This window comes from Megalobrama amblycephala, linkage group LG14 (genome assembly GCF_018812025.1).
Source record: "Megalobrama amblycephala isolate DHTTF-2021 linkage group LG14, ASM1881202v1, whole genome shotgun sequence".
In the NCBI taxonomy this organism is placed as follows: Eukaryota; Metazoa; Chordata; class Actinopteri; order Cypriniformes; family Xenocyprididae; genus Megalobrama; species Megalobrama amblycephala.
In genome coordinates, this window is record NC_063057.1 from 11,942,333 (window position 1) to 11,959,910 (window position 17,578).

Sequence of the window (17,578 nt, forward strand, 5' to 3'; positions counted from 1 at the left end):
TTTTTAGTGCTCAAAGGCTATACTTACTCTTCTTTTACAACAAAAATGTTTCATAAATATTCTGGGTAAACACTATTGATGGGTAAAACTACTCGGAAATGACAGCAGCGACGGAACATGAAAGCACATTAATTGCGTGACTTGATTTTGAACTTGAAAACATTTCACACCAATCCAAGTCCAGTAATTGTATGCAATTATGCCAAAATGAGGCCTCATTTATAATTTTGTGATTTGTTACAGTGTCATGTTGGGTGGTACATTGATTGAGGTGCATTTTAAAGAGTTTGTGCTGTGAGAGCACTGAAAAAAACTGGAACAGCCAATTAAAATTAGTACAAACAGAACTTGATTCATCTACTTGAATGTTCAAAATTCACATTTCTTGTTATCGGTCTTGAGTACGACTATTAGAGCATGCAGTTTCAACCTGTTAAGTCAGCTTTCACAAACTTCATGGTGAACATTTTCTGCATTGATAATGAAATCATGACATCTGTATATCTACTACGAATCCATCAGCTTTGTTTTGCCTTAAAATCCATAACTGCTCCGATGCCCTTTGCATGCAAATCACCAGCGCAGTAACCTCAGTAGAGGAAGAAACAGATTTGACATTGCACTCTGCCTCCGATCGATACCGCTGCCATACGGACATGGGAAGGGAGCTATGTCGAAACATGACCCGGGACAGAGGGAGGTTAGCATGGATCCCAATATCTGGCCTGAACCTGAATCTCCAGTCAAGCCTATGGAGCCAAGCAGGGAGCTTGCAGTGCAAACATGCTGATATATCAAAGACAGCAAAGTAATTAAAAGAGAAATCAGACTTAAAATGTGCCAAAAGGAACTGCTGAATAATTTAGTGTCTGTGATTGTGTGTGTTCGAGAGTGATAGAGGCAAAACATCTTGTCGTGAGAGAAAAAATGTGAATCAATATTCAAACTGGAGTTCAATCTATAACAAGCTTCGTGTTGTGTGCCAGTCTTTTGATAATTAATTGTAAAAGAACTGCTCAATTTGCCTTCAGCTTTCATCAAATAATTTGATTAAAAAGAACTTTGCACTTCTGGGGATTCGCCTGACAGCGAAAAATTACAGTGGGACAAATTATAAATGTTGCTGTCATTTCTCTCCTCTCATTCGGATGAGGAATAAATTATGGGTCTTTCTGAGGTTTGTGACAGCATTAAATTAACTCCCTTTGCATGTGGAAGACAGGGAAATAAATGTTATATGGTTGACATAACATGCCTTCAGAGGGCAGAAACATACTTTATGCAAGTTTGTGAACACAAATACGTGCAGCGTTCCATAATATTCTCTTAAAATAGATGTTCTGACATGACAATTAACCTGAAAAGAAAACTGAACAAATATAGCAAATATTTAAACAATCTAGGCAAATACTATAATAGAGATATACCGATATTGGCAAGCATTTTCTTATGGCTGATAACCAATAAACAGCTTGTATTAAAATTAAATAATTTGTCAAATAAATAGTTCAAAATGCCACAAGTGAGTTTAGGCATCACAAATGTACAGTATGAAAAATAGGCCTACTATTATATTTAACAGTGTTACTATTTTTACAGATTGACATTATGGGCCCTATTTTAACGATCTAAACGTAAAGTGTAAAGCGCACGGCGCAGGTGCACTCAGGGCGTGTCCAAATCCACTTTTGCTATTTTAACGACGGAAAAACGGTCCGTGCGCGGGGGCGCATTTTTAAAATGGGTTGTCCCTATTCTCTTAATGAGTAATGGGCATAACGTTCAATAAACCAATCAGAGTGTCATCTCCCATTCCCTTTAAGAGCAAGATGCGCTCGCGCCATGGCGGATTGCTATTTACATGGCGTACACGCGATGAGTCAGTTAATATATATGTGTGTGTATTGGCACGATTGTTCAATTAATTAGCCAATTTCGTTCATCATTATAAGTAGTAATAGGCTGAATTGAAAATAGGTAGCCTAATTCTAATACACGCAATGACTATTCATCATTACATTTTTATATTTATGTAGCCTACACAATAATATTCTTTTACACTGTAATCCTTTTGTTTTTAATATTTGGCATGTTTGTGTGATGCGCATCCCTGTGTGTAATAAACAAAGTCAGCACGCACTGTGGACGCGCCCAGAGGCGCAGTTTCTACCAACGCTCTCTAACAAAAAAATATTGCGCCATTGACTTTAGACTTTAGACCAGGTTTGAGTTGGTCTATGGCGCAGTCTATTTTCAGCTCCTTAAAATAGCAATGCGCCGGCAATGCGCCTGAACACACCTCTTTTTTAGACCAGCACGCCCATGGGCGCACTAACTGGCGCAAATGCATTTACTAATTTAAGGACGTGGCGCTGAACGGGAAAACGCGAACGGCGCCGGACGCAAACTAGCAAACACACTTGCGCTACTCCTTGCGTCGCATTGCGCCGGGTGTATTATAGGGCCTTATGTGTGTGTTAGATAACGACAAAGGAAACATAACATATATAATGTTTGTATACACACACACACACACACAATATATACAGTCATGTATATATTGTGGTTAATCAGTGGTTCGGATCACATAAACGAAGCCTCATTTACTGAAATCATGTGACTTTGGCGCTCCGAACCACTGATTACAAACAAAAGATTCATAAAGCTTCGAAGCAGTGTTTTGAAATCGCCCATCACTAGATATTGTTGAAAAGTCGTCATTTTGGGGGCTTTTTGGCACACAAAAAGTATTCTCGTCACTTTATAATATTAAGATAGAACCACTGTAGTCACATGAACTGTTTTAAATATGTCTTTAGTACCATTCTGGATCTTGAGAGACGTTTTGGCATTTTGCTGGTCTAGAGCCTTCAGGTGTGTGTTAACACAATACTAAGGAGGAAAGACATCAAGCAATGACCTTAGAGAAGCAATTGTTGCTGCCATCAGTCTGAGAAGGGTCATACAGCCATTTCCAAACAATTCGAAGCCCATCATTTTACAGTGAGGAAGATTATTCACAAGTGGAAGACATTCAAAACAGACACCAATCTTCCCATGAGTGGACATCCCAGCAAATTCACAAATTCACATAGGGTTCACAAATTCAATTGCAGACAACCCAAGAACTACACCTCAGACTCCACAGGCCTCAGTTAACATCTTAAAGCATTAGTTCGCTTCAGATTTAAAATTTCCTGATGATTTACTCACCCCTATGTCATCCAGGACGTTTAGGTCTGTCTTTCTTCAGTCGAAAAGAAATGAAGGTTTTTGAGGAAAACATTCCAGGATTTTTCTCCATATAGTGGACTTCACTGGGGTACAATGAGTTGAAGGTCCAAATTGCAGATTTGAAAGTGTCTCAGAATCCCTGCCGAGGAATAAGGGTCTTGTCTAGCAAAATGGTCATTTTATTAAAAAATATTAAAAAAATGTATATATTTTTTAACCACAAATACTCATCTTGCACTAGCTCTGCGATGCGCCCCGCATTACATAATCACGTTGGAAAGGTCACGCGTGACGTAGGCGGAAGTACCGTAGTAGGGCAAAAAAAACATTGTTTTACCTTTTTTGGAAAGGGTGTTTGACTTAGTCTGCACTTCTCTTTGTAGACACTGGCTCAGTACTTCCACCTACGTAACGCGTGATCTTTCCAACTTGATTACGTAATGCATGGCGCATCGCAGAGCTAGTGCAAGATGAGCATTTGTGGTTAAAATTAATATAAATTTAAATTTCTTTTTAGAAAATGGCTGATCGTTTCGCTAGACAAGACCCTTATTCCTTGGCTGGGATCATGTAGAGCCCTTTGAACCCATTGTACCCCACTGAAGTCCACTATATGGAAAAAAATCCTGGAATGTTTTCTCAAAAACCTTAATTCTTCTTTTTGACTGAAGAAAGAAAGACATAAACATCTTTGATGACATGGGGGTGAGTAAATTATCAGGAAATTTTAATTCTGAAGTGAACTAATGCTTTAAATGTTGAAGACAGACAAGTATGGCATATTTGGAAGGATTGCCAGGAGAAAGACTCTTCTCTCTAAAAAGAACATGGCAGCATGGCTTAGGTTGCATCTGAACAAACCATAAGACTTCTAGAACAAAGTCCTTTGGACAGACAAGACCAAAGTGGAGATGTTCGGCCATAATGCACAGCGCCATGTTTGATGAAAACCATAAGAGCATAGCAGCACAAACACCTCATATCAAAAGTCAAGCATGCTGGTGGAGTGGTGATGATTTTGGGCTTGTTTTGTAGCCACAGGACCTGGTCACCTCACAGTCATTGAGTCGACTATGAACTACTCTGTATACCAAAGTATTCAAGAGTCAAATGTGAGGCCATCTGTCCGACAAGCTAAAGCTTGGTCAAACTTGGGTCATGCAACAAGACAATGATCACAAGAACACCAGCAAATCTACAGCAGAATGGCTGAAAAAGAAAATAATTAAGGTGTTGCAATGGTCCAGACCTCAACCTGACTGAAATGCTGTGGCAAGAGCTGTACATAGACAAATGCCCAAAAACCTCAAAAAACTAGAGCAGCTTTGTAAAGAAGAATGGGAGAGACTGATAAAGTGATACAGAAATGATTACTTCAAGTTATTGCTGCTACAAGTGGATCTACAAGCAACTCAATCATAGGATGTCTTTAGTTTGTAACCCATGGCTTTTCCATTTTGGCTTTATTTTTGTTAAATAAATAATGACACGGTGTGATACGTCATGTGTTGTTGTTCATTATGAGGTTTTATTTTCCAAATTTTAAGACCTGCCAAGGACCAGATGAATTTTTATTAGGCAGCAAATATTTACACTAAGTGAAAATAGCAGCCTTTTCTTAGCGATATGATATTTACACTATGTAAAAGTATCAGTTCTTTGCAATAAGAGTAAATAGTAATTAGATGCTATCTATAATTTATATTGGCAGATACTATTTGCACCTCAGTATTTTTGTACATTAACAGGATGCAATAATATCATAGAGTTTAAATGATTATACTTATTAAAAGAGGATGCTGCTTTATTGGGAGAATAAACCTCCCTACACCTTCTCCTAACCCTACCCAATAAACACTTTTAATGTTATTAAACGCTCGTTCGCAGTTTATTTCCACTTTTAGAACATTATTTAAATTTTTATTGAAAATAAATGCAAGTTCGGCAAAAGGCGGATTCGAACCTGTGTCGATCGCGTTAAAAGCCAGGTCTGCGAGCCTACTGAAGACGCATCTTTTGTAAAACTCAACCATACATTGGTGGGCGGAGCTAGTGTAAATAGCGTTTGCCAACAAGGGACACTATTTGCACTAAGTGTAAACAGACACTGATGTCCTGATATGGAAAACCATTTTTTGTTCACATGACTTTATAAATATAATTAATTAAAAATAATATGTATTATTTTCATTTAGTTCTGATTGTGAAATGTCTTATGGACCCGTTTTACATAATCACAATCCAAGCCAAACTTGGCAGCATCCTTTGTGCATGTTGTGAGCCCTGTCACGCAGCTGCACCGGGGGGGCCACTGGGGGTCATTCAATATCCAAACAATTTGTGTCACAGTATGCCATGGTCATATTACAAGCTCAGTCTTAAGCTGTCTGGGGAAAGCGTGGTTCTCTCAGTTCACAGAGGGTTCAGCTTAATATCTCGGCCCTGAGCGAGGAAAAGGGCCGCTGGGATCTAATGAGCTGTGCTTTGAGGGCTACACTGGGACAGGTGTGGAAGTTGATAAGTTGATCCCATTACTCGTGGTCTCTCATTTCATTCCATGTCCTCTTTCCCACCTTTCCTCTTTGAATGAGGCAGACAGAGCTAGTGTTGCCTTGCCATGTTGCCACAGTGATGAGATTGGCCATCAGCTTTCTCAAAGCCGACAGATTTCGGTGGTGGGATCGAATGTTGTGCCCATCAGACAGGTATTGAGGGAGAGAGACAGAAAGATAGAGCTTGAGACAGCATGTGCAAGAATGATACAAAGCAGGAGATAAAAGTACAGATGGAGTGTATGACGGAGAGAGCAAGATATAGACATCTTCTCTGCCAGCTGAGGAACACAGAGGTTAAAGAAGTTATCACTATTTCAAGCTGTGACAGAAAACGTTAATCTGCAATCGCGGACTGATCTAGATAGCAAGCTTGATAGATTACGCACAGAAAATCCAAACAAAACAAAAACGGGTTTTTCTTCAGGACCAAGAGGCAAAGTATCATTTATCATTCAAAAGTAAACAAAAAAAACTTATCTTTAAAAAAAAAAGTAAAGATCTTTAAAAGTCATTAATAATTTTAATAATAACATTTTAAATAATTTAAAATAAAATACATTAATATTACCATGTATTGCAACAATGTCCAACAATATCCATAGTTATTTAGCACTGAACAAGAATATAGTGTATATTCTTAAATACAGTGTATGTATATATATATATATATATATATATATAAAATAGGGCACAATGTACTGTAATAATTTGACAGGTGTTTTATCTGCATTTTGAATTTTGAACTTCATTACTGGATAATGTCCAGGTAATTTACTGCCAGTACATTATCCACTTTTTAATGGATTTTTATTTATTTATTTATTTTTACAGTGTATATAATAGAGATTTTTTTATGTAATGGTATTGGCAGATATTGTATATTTAATTCTGACATGCTCAGTTGCTTTATTTTTACATTTATATTACCCTTTGTCATCATCTAATGCTCACTTAAAATTAATTTTTAAAAACTGTAATAATTTAATAACACGGTTAAATTTGATCTTTAGCAAAAATCAAGTGTGCCCATTTTCATACTGTGCATTATAATATTTTGATGCCTGAATTCACTTTTTCCATTTAAAATGATGGAGTTTGTGTAGAATTTTAAATCAAATATCAAATATCGTAGAGCTTGACTGGATGCACAACCTTTGACATCAACAATAAAATATACATTTTCTCCTCCCTTTTAAAAACTGATAGTCCCTGTCCTAATTATATGTGAATAACTGAATATGCATTTGATTATTAGCATTTAGCATTGTTTATATACACTCTAAAAAATGCTGGGTTAAAAACAACCCAAGTTGGGTTGAAAATGGACAAACCCAGCAATTGGGTTGTTTTAACCCAGCTGTAGGGTTAAATGTTTGCCCAACCTGCTGGGTAGTTTTATTTAACTCAACTATTGTTTAAAAATTACTGTATTGCTTAATTAAAATTAACCCAAAGTATGTTGGAAATGAACATTTATTAATGTTCAATGAATAATTATTAAACAATAAACATTGATTAAATTGCTTATTAATACATTTATATTAATAAACTATTCAACTATTACATTTATATTAATAAAATATTAAAGCTTATTAATAAACATTCACCTTTTGTCTATTATTGTTGCCTCTAATTGCATCTGGTTTTTAATTTCCCAACTATTTTGGGTTCATTTTAAGCTAGCCATATAGCAATTTTTAAACAATAGTTGGTTTAAATAAAACTACCCAGCAGGTTGGGCAAACATTTAACCCAACTGCTGGGTTTGTCCATTTTCAACCCAACTTGGGTTGTTTTTAACCCAGCATTTTTTAGAGTGTAATAAATGATCACCTTTTGATTATTATTGTTATTGCCTCTAGTAATTATGTGTCTCATTTTTTAATTTCCAACCTATTTTGGGTTCATTTTAAGCCAATCATATAGTAATTTTTAAACAATAGTTGGTTTAAATAAAACTACCCAGCAGGTTGGGCAAACATTTAACCCAACTGCTGGTTTAAAACAACCCAATCACTGGGTTTGTCCATTTTCAACCCAACTTGGGTTGTTTTTAACCCAGCATTTTTTTTTAGAGTGTAGTAAAGAGTCACCATTTAAGAACCGCATACCATATTTAGGGAAATGCTGCATTTTCTATGGGAAGCTCAGACTGGGACAGCAGTAAGGTGCAGAATGGAGATTTATTTCCTCCGTAACATTGCTCGGAGGTGTAATGAAAACATTTGGTTAAATGCCCACTGTCAGTTCACGGTTTAACTCTCAATGAAGGCTGTAGGCGTACCAGCAGGTGGGCTTAGCACTGAATTGGCTTTCCACCATTGAAACTTTAGCAGTCAAAATGACAAATTGGGCCATAATTCAATATGGAACCAGGCATGACTAATGGTTCATGCTAGCAAACATTCACGGGATATAAAAACAAACATATTTAGAAACAATTGCTTCAATTACTTAAATTACAACACAGACAAAAATAAATATTCAATTCAAGTGCAAACTCATTACACAATTTCTAAAGCGTGTCTTCAAAGGGAAGAAAAATCATCAACTGCAACTAATCAAATTAATAATTGAATATGATATTTGCAATCTGAGAATAAACGATCTGGTGTTTGAATAATGGCTCTCTTTGATGATGTTCAATCATGCAGACTATTACATCAAGACACGCAACTCCTTTTTGTGCGTGTTATCAAACTCTATTCGGTGCAGTAAATTGACACAATGGTTCTTATATGTTTTTTTCTTCTGCTGGACATTTTGAAGTTGTATGTGAGAGAGATCAATATTCCCATACAGAGACGATTTAGAGACACTCAAAATGGTGGAAAAACGCCACGTTCAGTACTTCTTTTACCTCACCCTGCCACAATCAAGAAGAACTACAATAATAGGATTAATTATGTGTCATTTATTATTTAAAGGGCTAAATTCCTGTCTGAATTCACAAAAACCTGCTTTTACTTGTTTGTATGCAGGGCTGTCTTCTCCACAGGAGGACAAAACACACACAGGCAAATGAAAAACACTATCTTTTGGCTCCTGCGCCAAACAGGGTCTTCTGGGAGAAAAAAAGTTTCAAAGCATTTATCACGAAGATTTTGCACAGGCTCGCTGAGGTATGAAGTGCTAGCCCGCACATCTGCCCGCAATCTCTTTACTCATCCGCTTCTGACATACAGTTTTAAACCCTCAGAGAAACACCTTGCTTTGGTAGGGTATTTTAAGAGGGTGTTTCTTTAAAAGCGACAATATGTAAGAGCTACTCTTAATCATGTTTAAACACTCAGTAGGTTATAATGTACAACAATATACATATTTGAGGCAAATGGCAGTAACTTCCACATTATAAATATTTGGTTGCTGATTACCATTTACATTATAGTAACACTTGTATAAAGTCTAGTGATCAAGGCATTTATGATTTTGTTATATAGAGCTGTTTGGTAGCCTCATTGGATAGCTGCCTAGCCTATTTATGCTATAGGCTGCTAGCTAAATGAAGTAGATTGCAATCTGATTTGTTCGTTTAATGCATCTTTTGTGTAACTCAACTTCTTACCTTGTCCTTGATGTCTGTTTCAAAGCCATCTCAACCATCATTTTCCTTCAAGAACAATGGGCCATCCTTAAATACTATTAGTAAAAACAACCAACTCCACTCTTTGTTTTACCGGTTGTTATACAGCAACTTTAATGGGACAGTAAAACAAAGGCAGAAAACCGTAACTCTAGGCCGGCACAGTAACTTAAACAATGGCTAAACAATAGCAGAGTACCCTAACTCAAACGGCAAAGAGCAGCAACTGGTGTTACGATGTTCTGCCTTGGTTTCTCCTGGGCTTTTGGAAGTTACTGTTAAGACGACCCATTATTTTCTCAAAAAACATCCACATGATAAAGGAGTTCTTGAATGTCCCAAAAATATCGACCAAATTTTCGACCAAAAATGAAGTTACTGTCTTTTGCCTTTGTAGGGCAGATCTGCTTTCAATACTGATAAGAAATTTTTCTTGAGCATTAAATTAGCATATCAGAATGATCATAAATAAATTACATTTTAAATTAAAGCTGCAAGCAGCGATGAAAGTGCCCTCACACCCGGGCTCACCGCCACCCAGTGGCCTTAGGAAAACAGTGAATAGTGGGCGACATGCATGTAAGCGAGTAAATACAGGAAAAATAAATTTCAAAGTGCCACACTTCCAGCTGCCAACAGGTGGTGCTTTGACTGTAACTGAATACTGCCATGTAGATGTCTTCAGGCCAGGACTATTATCAAACGTGAAGTTTGGAGCAGATCGGGCATTGTATACCTGAGTTACAACAACTTCCTGTTTCGTGGCGTTAATCGCGTACATTAGCCCTTAGCCAAGTGTTGCATGATTTAACGTGTTTCTAGCATGTTTGGTACGTCATGGCATATTGAAATGTGTTTCTGGGAGTTAATTATAGTGCAAAGCATGCCATTTCCTGTTGTCAGCAGGTGGCGCTATTACTAACTGAATATTGGCATATAGATGTATTTAAGCCAGGACTCTTATCACACATGTGAATTTTGGGGCAGATTGGACATTGTATGCCTGAGTTACAATAGCTTTAGCCTGGTAATACCAGACTCTGCTACTTCACTTTGCTTCGTAGACAGAGTCTGGAATGGCATAATAGAGAAGTGTTTTCTCTCTCGCTAGGTCGCGCTTGTCTGAAGTTTAAAATCATTGGTTACCCGTAAGCCAATCAGATACGTTTAGTTATGACGTATGTTATGCCGCATCGAAGCACAGACATCATGCATCGAACTCAAATCTATGATTGAACTTCCACTGTAAACCTGTTGTAAACACATGATGATGCGAGCGAAATACCGTTTGAAAAAGAGTTGAATGTTCTCCATAACAGAGCGAATTGCATCCCGTGTCTCGTTTCCCATTTCCGCGGTCGTTTCGGTTTTCGATTTCTCTAACCTACAATGTAAAACTCGGCGCTTAGCATCTCCGTCACGGCTCTCAGCCCGCCCTCTGTTCGTTGATTGAACCGGCTGTTTCCAGACCGGTGGCAAACAGAAAGCTCTGACGCTGTATCAGACTGAGTACAGAAGCGAAATGAAATTGAGCGGAAGTAGGAAGTCTGACGTAGTCAGGCTACAATAGCTTCCTCTTTCATGGCGAAACATCAGACTTTGTCAGGCCGCCATGAACATGCCATTCGACGAAAACTCAAGATCTCCGCAATTTAATATCGCTAAGGCCTTTAGATTAGACTGACCAAATATGATGTCGATCTGGTTAAATCTCCATGAGGAGGTAATCACAGTGTAAAACAAGACATTTCCTGTTTCCCGCAGGTGGCACTATGACTGTAACTGAATATTTTTATGAAGATATCTTCAGGCCAGGACTGTAATAAAACGTGAAGTTTGGGGCAGATCGGACATTGTTTGTCTGAGTTACAACAACTTCCTTTTTCATGGCGAAACATCAAACTTTGTCAGGCCGCCACGGACACGCCCTTCAGCGAAAACTCAAGATCTTCACAATATAACGTCGTTAAAGTACAACGTCTGGAAATGGCAAAAACTGCACAAATTTTGTAGAGAAATTTCAAAATATCTCACTTGCTGTTGTTCAGATTTTGCACCCAGGGACTTTTTTGTAGGTATTTGGCTGTTACATGTCTACCGAATTTCATATTTGTAGCACGAAGGGTGCTTAATTGAAATTTTGTAGGTGGCGCTATCGAGACATTTTGCCACACCTAATTCTAAAACTCATATCAGACGTAAATTTTCACCACTTCAGATGTATATGCAAAGTTTCATGAGTTTTCGAGCATGTTTAGGCCCTCAAAAATGTGATTCATTTCGGAGAAGAAAAATAATTGACTGAGCAATTACAATAGGGTCCTCACACCATCGGTGCTCGGGCCCTAAATATAGAAAAGTTATTTTAAATTTCACAGTATTGCTGTTTTTACTCCGTTTTTGATCAAATAAATGCAGCCTTGGTGAGACTAAGTGGTTTCTTTCAAAACATTTAAAAAAAAACTTTTTATCATATACAATTAAGTTCTGTCATGAAACTCTATATGGCACAGGCTGACAGGTCCTTAACTCAATCTGCTTGCAATCACATCATTATCTATAGGGCACAGCTGATTGGTTCCTGCTGTATCAGTGGCCAATGAGCTCACTGCTCAACCTTTAAATACTTGGTGGCATTTGCCTTAGCAGTGCATCGCGCTTTCAGAAACCCTCCACCTTCCCCAGCTCCACCTGTATAGATCTGCTACGGGTTCATGTACGCTATATTGTACAGCAGCAGCATGTCTTATTTGCTCACAGCAGTGTGTCATGTATGTATTGGCAGTAGAAATTCCCGTACTTACTCTGCAGCAGCAGCAGCGTTGCAGATCTATTCTGCCAAGACCAAATATATCAACATTGTCATATTCATTGCCATGACAGAAATATCTTTCAAACAGTAAATATTGAACATGAATAATATTAAACATCATTATAGTTTTTCCATTTTTATAATGTATTTTGTTAATATTAGATTGAAAGTATTGGTGTAGGTAATAAAAAAATACATAAAAGGCATTTGTGAAAAAGTAGCAATGTGTTTCCAAAGGTTTCTAAAACAGTTTTAATGCGACCCTCCGCTACTTTTAATAACAAACAACCAAAGGAACATAAAAGTGTCTGAAGTTGAAGAAACACCCGACAACAAAAACAGCCTAAACTTCCCAAAGAAATTCTACTCACAAGAAAGCACCACAAACAGCCCTTAAAATGAACCACAACCTCCATTAAACTTTCACACCTCCGACAGCTTGATAACAGACCTCAGGCGAAATTAATAGACGCCTCTGCAGCTGCACCCTGCATTACGTGAGGCTCTGAAAGTGCTGAATCACTTTGATGCAACAACATTTTCAGCTTGCACGCCAGCGCCCAATGCCATCCACGGCTAGCTCATCTGTCAGCAGCCCGTCTCTCTCACTCATTCCGTGCCTGCCCAATGAATGCTAACATGGCATTTAAAAAGAAATGTGCATGCCAGGGGACGTGTATCCAGGGTAAGCGTGAGCTAGTGTTGTAGTAGGAAATTGAGGTTATACATGAATGATGCGTTTGTATCTCTTCACCAGCAGCCCAATGAGCTTTGGGACACTCCTGCACTGCAGGCCTCGGCTCCCCTGTATGTTGCTTAAAACACATTGTGATTATAAGCAGTTAGAGAACACGACCCCCGGTGGATTCATTTGCAAAATTTCAGGTAACAATTTGCTAATCCCCTCATCCATATTAATAACAACGCAGAGAACTAATCAAGGAGATTTAAATGTGCTGAGAGATCGGTGGCGGTGCAAGAGCGGATAGACTAGCAATTCTCAGCTTTATTTTGCAGTGTTTTGAGGCTCATAAACAGAGATATAATCTTGGAGAGAGGGAGGATACTAGTTGAATCTGAAATGAAGACATCATGCTTTTCTAGCCAAGCTATCTTTATGTTTTGCTTCTGATTTTCACTTGCAGGTTTGGGAAAGATTCTGAATTTAATCTTTGGCTCACTTTCAGTTCATTAACTGGAAAGAAGAATTGAATTTCTTGAGGATGTTAAACTGTAATTTGAATTCTAATGAGAGGAATTTACAATTCAGGGAAATCCAATAGAGTTACTCAAGAGGAATGTCTTTACTCCAACACAAACTCTACAAAACAATTATCGGTAATGTTAAAAACAACAACAACAACAACAAAAAAAAAGTAGTAAATTTAACATTAAAAATGAAAAATTAATTTTAATTTATATTGCATTGGATAATAGAGTAAAAAAAAGCAATATATGGTGCCTGTACTGTACACAACTTTTCAAAAGTTTGGGGACAACATTTTTTTAAAAGAAATTTTAACTTTTATTCAGCAAGGACACAAAAAAATTGATCAAATGTTGCAGTAAGGGCATTTATAATCTTACAAAATATTACAAGATAATTTGTAATGTCAGAAACACCAGCGATTTCAAACCGCGTTTTCTTTAGATCACTGCAGTTTTAAAGAGAACATACTCAGCATTGGTGTTGACTTGGTTTGCACATGGTTTGTCTTAAAGCATATTAAAAACACCAGATAGTCATATGAACAACATTAAAAACTTGATTTTCACCACAAGGGGACTTTGAAATTGAAATACTATTTCACAATATTGTTGTTTCACTGTATTTTTGATCAAATAAATGCAGCCTTGGAAGACGAAAAAAAAAATCTTACCCACCTCAAACTATAGCCTAGTAGTGTATGATAACATGGGATTATGGGTAATTCATAAAAATAAAAACCTTTACTTCCAGCAGATATATACATTTATTCACGCATTTCATTAGACTGTAATTCTACCTCCTTGGATTCAAATTTGAATTACAAATCTGCATCATGTTTCCACAATTCAAATTCAAGAACCGAATCCAAATTTTCAGTTCTAAATCAGTTCTAAACAGGAAGCAGTGAATTCATGAATAGTTTTAGGTTGAGGGTGCAGCATAAAATTCATCATCAGTCACAACATGAATTCATTTCCCATCACTCCAGCATATATTTTTTAAAGCCAACACTTTAAAAATTCAGGATATCTACACTTAACATTACATTTATGGTCTTTGGAGAGTCTAAGCAAGGAAACCATTTTCTCATTCTTCTCGTCGCTCCAAAGCCACTCCGCTCTACTGAACCACAGTTCTTCACATTGCAGTCAGTCTTTTACGTTTTAATAGGTTTCATTTAATTGAATTTGATTTTTAATCATAAACACCTCATGAGCATTAATTCTTTCTCAGTAAAACAAGACACACGTAGTGATGTATTGCTTGAATGATTAAAATCAATGGCTCATATTCAGCACGTCTGGAATACTAAATCATTTAAAGACAATGTGAATGGACATCTTAAAAGCCATTAAAAAGAGTGCACCAAAGAATATCATCGGTTTCTCTTGAAAATTTTATAGTGAGTAATTGTGTAGTTACATAAGGCTCAGGCCTTGAGCAAGTCAAGAACGGAATCAAGCAAATCTAGAACGAAACAAAAATTCTCCTTACAATATTCAGTCACATCCCTCCAGCCTTATTCTACGTCTGATGTACGTGAAGTACTTTGTGACAATAGTTCTAATCCCACTCTTGACAGAACCTTTATGAGACGTGCCACCATCTTTAATACGTTCACCCGCAAAACCATCACACCGAGCTCAGCAGGAGCATCGCAGCCTGCGCATAATCTGTCTTCAGATGGATGGTTTAATACGGCAGTCCAAAGAGCCCCGTGCCTACGGCGTGAAGCTACATCAGAACGTGGGCACGAGGCCCCAAAGCCGTCATGCTAAACGCTAACCTCTTCTGAAGATGGGTTTGATGTGCTTAGAGCTCTGAACTGAGAGATTATACAGGGAATTTATTTCAACACCCTCCGAGACATTTTTTTTTACCTCTAGCATAGAAACAAGTACCGCTTCAAAACGAATCTCAACTAACACAAAAGGGGCGCTGGGTTTCTGTAACGAGTCATAAGTGAACATAAGTGAGTACTGCAAGCAATTTGTACATCTTGTCACATAGCCGGAAAACTGGTCGTAGTTCAATTGGTGTATCGGCATATTATGTATGCACACTACCAGTTGAACTTCGGGATGCACATTCTCCTCCTTGTTGTTAAAATGTCAAATCAATACTAATTATATTTTAGCATCTTCACAGTAGACACCTCTTTGAAAAGATTATGTTATTAATAATGGCCTTGCTATCCAATCAAATGCATCCATTTCATATTTTAACTAAAATATTATTTTTGTAAAGAAAGTCAACCGTCTACGGACACACTATAGCTTGAGTTGCATTGGCTAGTAAATTTTTTATTTTACTAGCCAGGGTTTTTATATGGAATGCATGAACAATGCAAATGAAAAAAAAAAAAATCTACATAAATATAATCTAAAATCTAAATTTCAAACATTATTAAAGTCAAGTAAACTACGGAAGAGGATTAGGGCCAAGCAATAATAAAAAAATAATACCATCTCGAGATTAAAGTTGTTAAATTTCGAGAAAAAAGTCGAGATAAAATGTTGAGAATAAAGTCATTAAATTACGAGAAAAAACTTGTTAAATTTTGAGAAAAAAGTCGAGGTAAAATGTTGACAATAAAGTCATTAAATTACGAGAAAAAACTTGTTAAATTTCGAGAAAAAAGTCGAGATAAAATGTTGAGAATAAAGTCATTAAATTATGAGAAAAAAGTTAAATTATGAGTTTATTGTCAACAGTTTATTTCGACTTTTTTCTCGAAATTTAACGAGTTTTTTCTCGTAATTTAATGACTTTATTCTCAACATTTTATCTAGATTTTTTTCTCGAAATTTAATGACATTTTTCTCATAATTTAACGAGTTTATTCTCGTAATTTAACGACTTTTTTCTCGTAATTTAATGACTTTTTTTCTCAATTTATCTCGACTTTTTTCTCGAAATTTAACACGTTTTTTCTCGTAATTTAACGAGTTTATTCTCAACATTTTATCTCGACTTTTTTCTTGAAATTTAACGAGTTTTTTCTCGTAATTTAATGAGTTTATTCTCAACATTTTATTTAGACTTTTTTCTCTAAATTTAACGAGTTTTATCTCGAGATTGTTTTATTTTTTATTATTGCTTGGCCCTAATCCTCTTCCATAAGTAAACAGTCTGTAATAAAATACGGTCAAATAATCAAACTACAAGCAATAGCACAAATAAACAATAAAAAAGTTGCCAATTAAATAAACAGTGCTTTTCAGGTAGATCTAACAGTAGTTAGATGTAGATTAGGTGCAAATTAAATATAGATTAATCCTTATTAAAGTCACAAAAGTTATTCAGTCAAGAGCATTGAGTGATTTTTTTTGCAATGAGACAGTTGTTTGATTAACATTAAAAACACAGACAGCAGCAGGAATATTAGGCTGCTGTCACTTTAAGACTAATGCAATATACGGTTACACACCGTTTACTTTCTTAACTGTTTACATTCACTTAAGACATAACCCCACTATGTTTATAGGATACTTGCCAAGACTGGCATTTTGACACAATTTTGTGTGAAATTGTACATTTAAGCGCAAGACGTGAAAGAGAGCTCAATTCAGTACTCGTGTGCTGTCAGACACGGCTTTCTGGGTGCACACTTCTGATGTGGGCGCACACAAAACTTCTCATACAGCTCGTGCGTGAGTTATCTTTTGTGTCTTCTTGCGCTTGAATGTTTAAATTGGCAAGACTTAAAAACACGTGCAAATGACAAACTTTCATGACAAAGCAGCACTGGTCCGATCGGGACAGCCCTGCATGTGCTCTCTCTTTCTCTCACGTTGAGTGCATGTGTGAGAGAAAGCAACAGACGGCGCTCTCAGCCAAGCTACGGTGCGTAAAGCTCAGCAGGCAATGAAATTATATCTATGCTAAACTTAATTTTTGCCTATAAGTCAATTACAGGTGACTGAAATCGTGCTGTTTACTAGCCATTGGCTAATAAAAAGACATTTTTAGTCACCTCTCGTGAAATGTGGTCGCATATGCGACTTATTTACTCACAATGTAGAGGGATGAAAGTGATTTGCATTGACAATTTCATGTCTAGACAACTCATTTAAAGTTTTTGAGCAGAAGTCTCTAGGTATGAAGGCTTTAATAATCATGGCATAAGTAAAGTCTTGTTAAAAAAGAATAACGAAACAAACAAAACCACTTAAAAAATGTAA

At 36.8% G+C, this 17,578-nt stretch overlaps 1 protein-coding gene across 10 annotated transcripts in view; it reads right to left on the reverse strand.

The window, feature by feature from the left end:
- grip1 (glutamate receptor interacting protein 1) overlaps positions 1 to 17,578 on the reverse strand; it is a 307,700-nt gene that overhangs the window by 86,682 nt on the left and 203,440 nt on the right. The gene's annotated exons all lie outside the window — the stretch shown is intronic.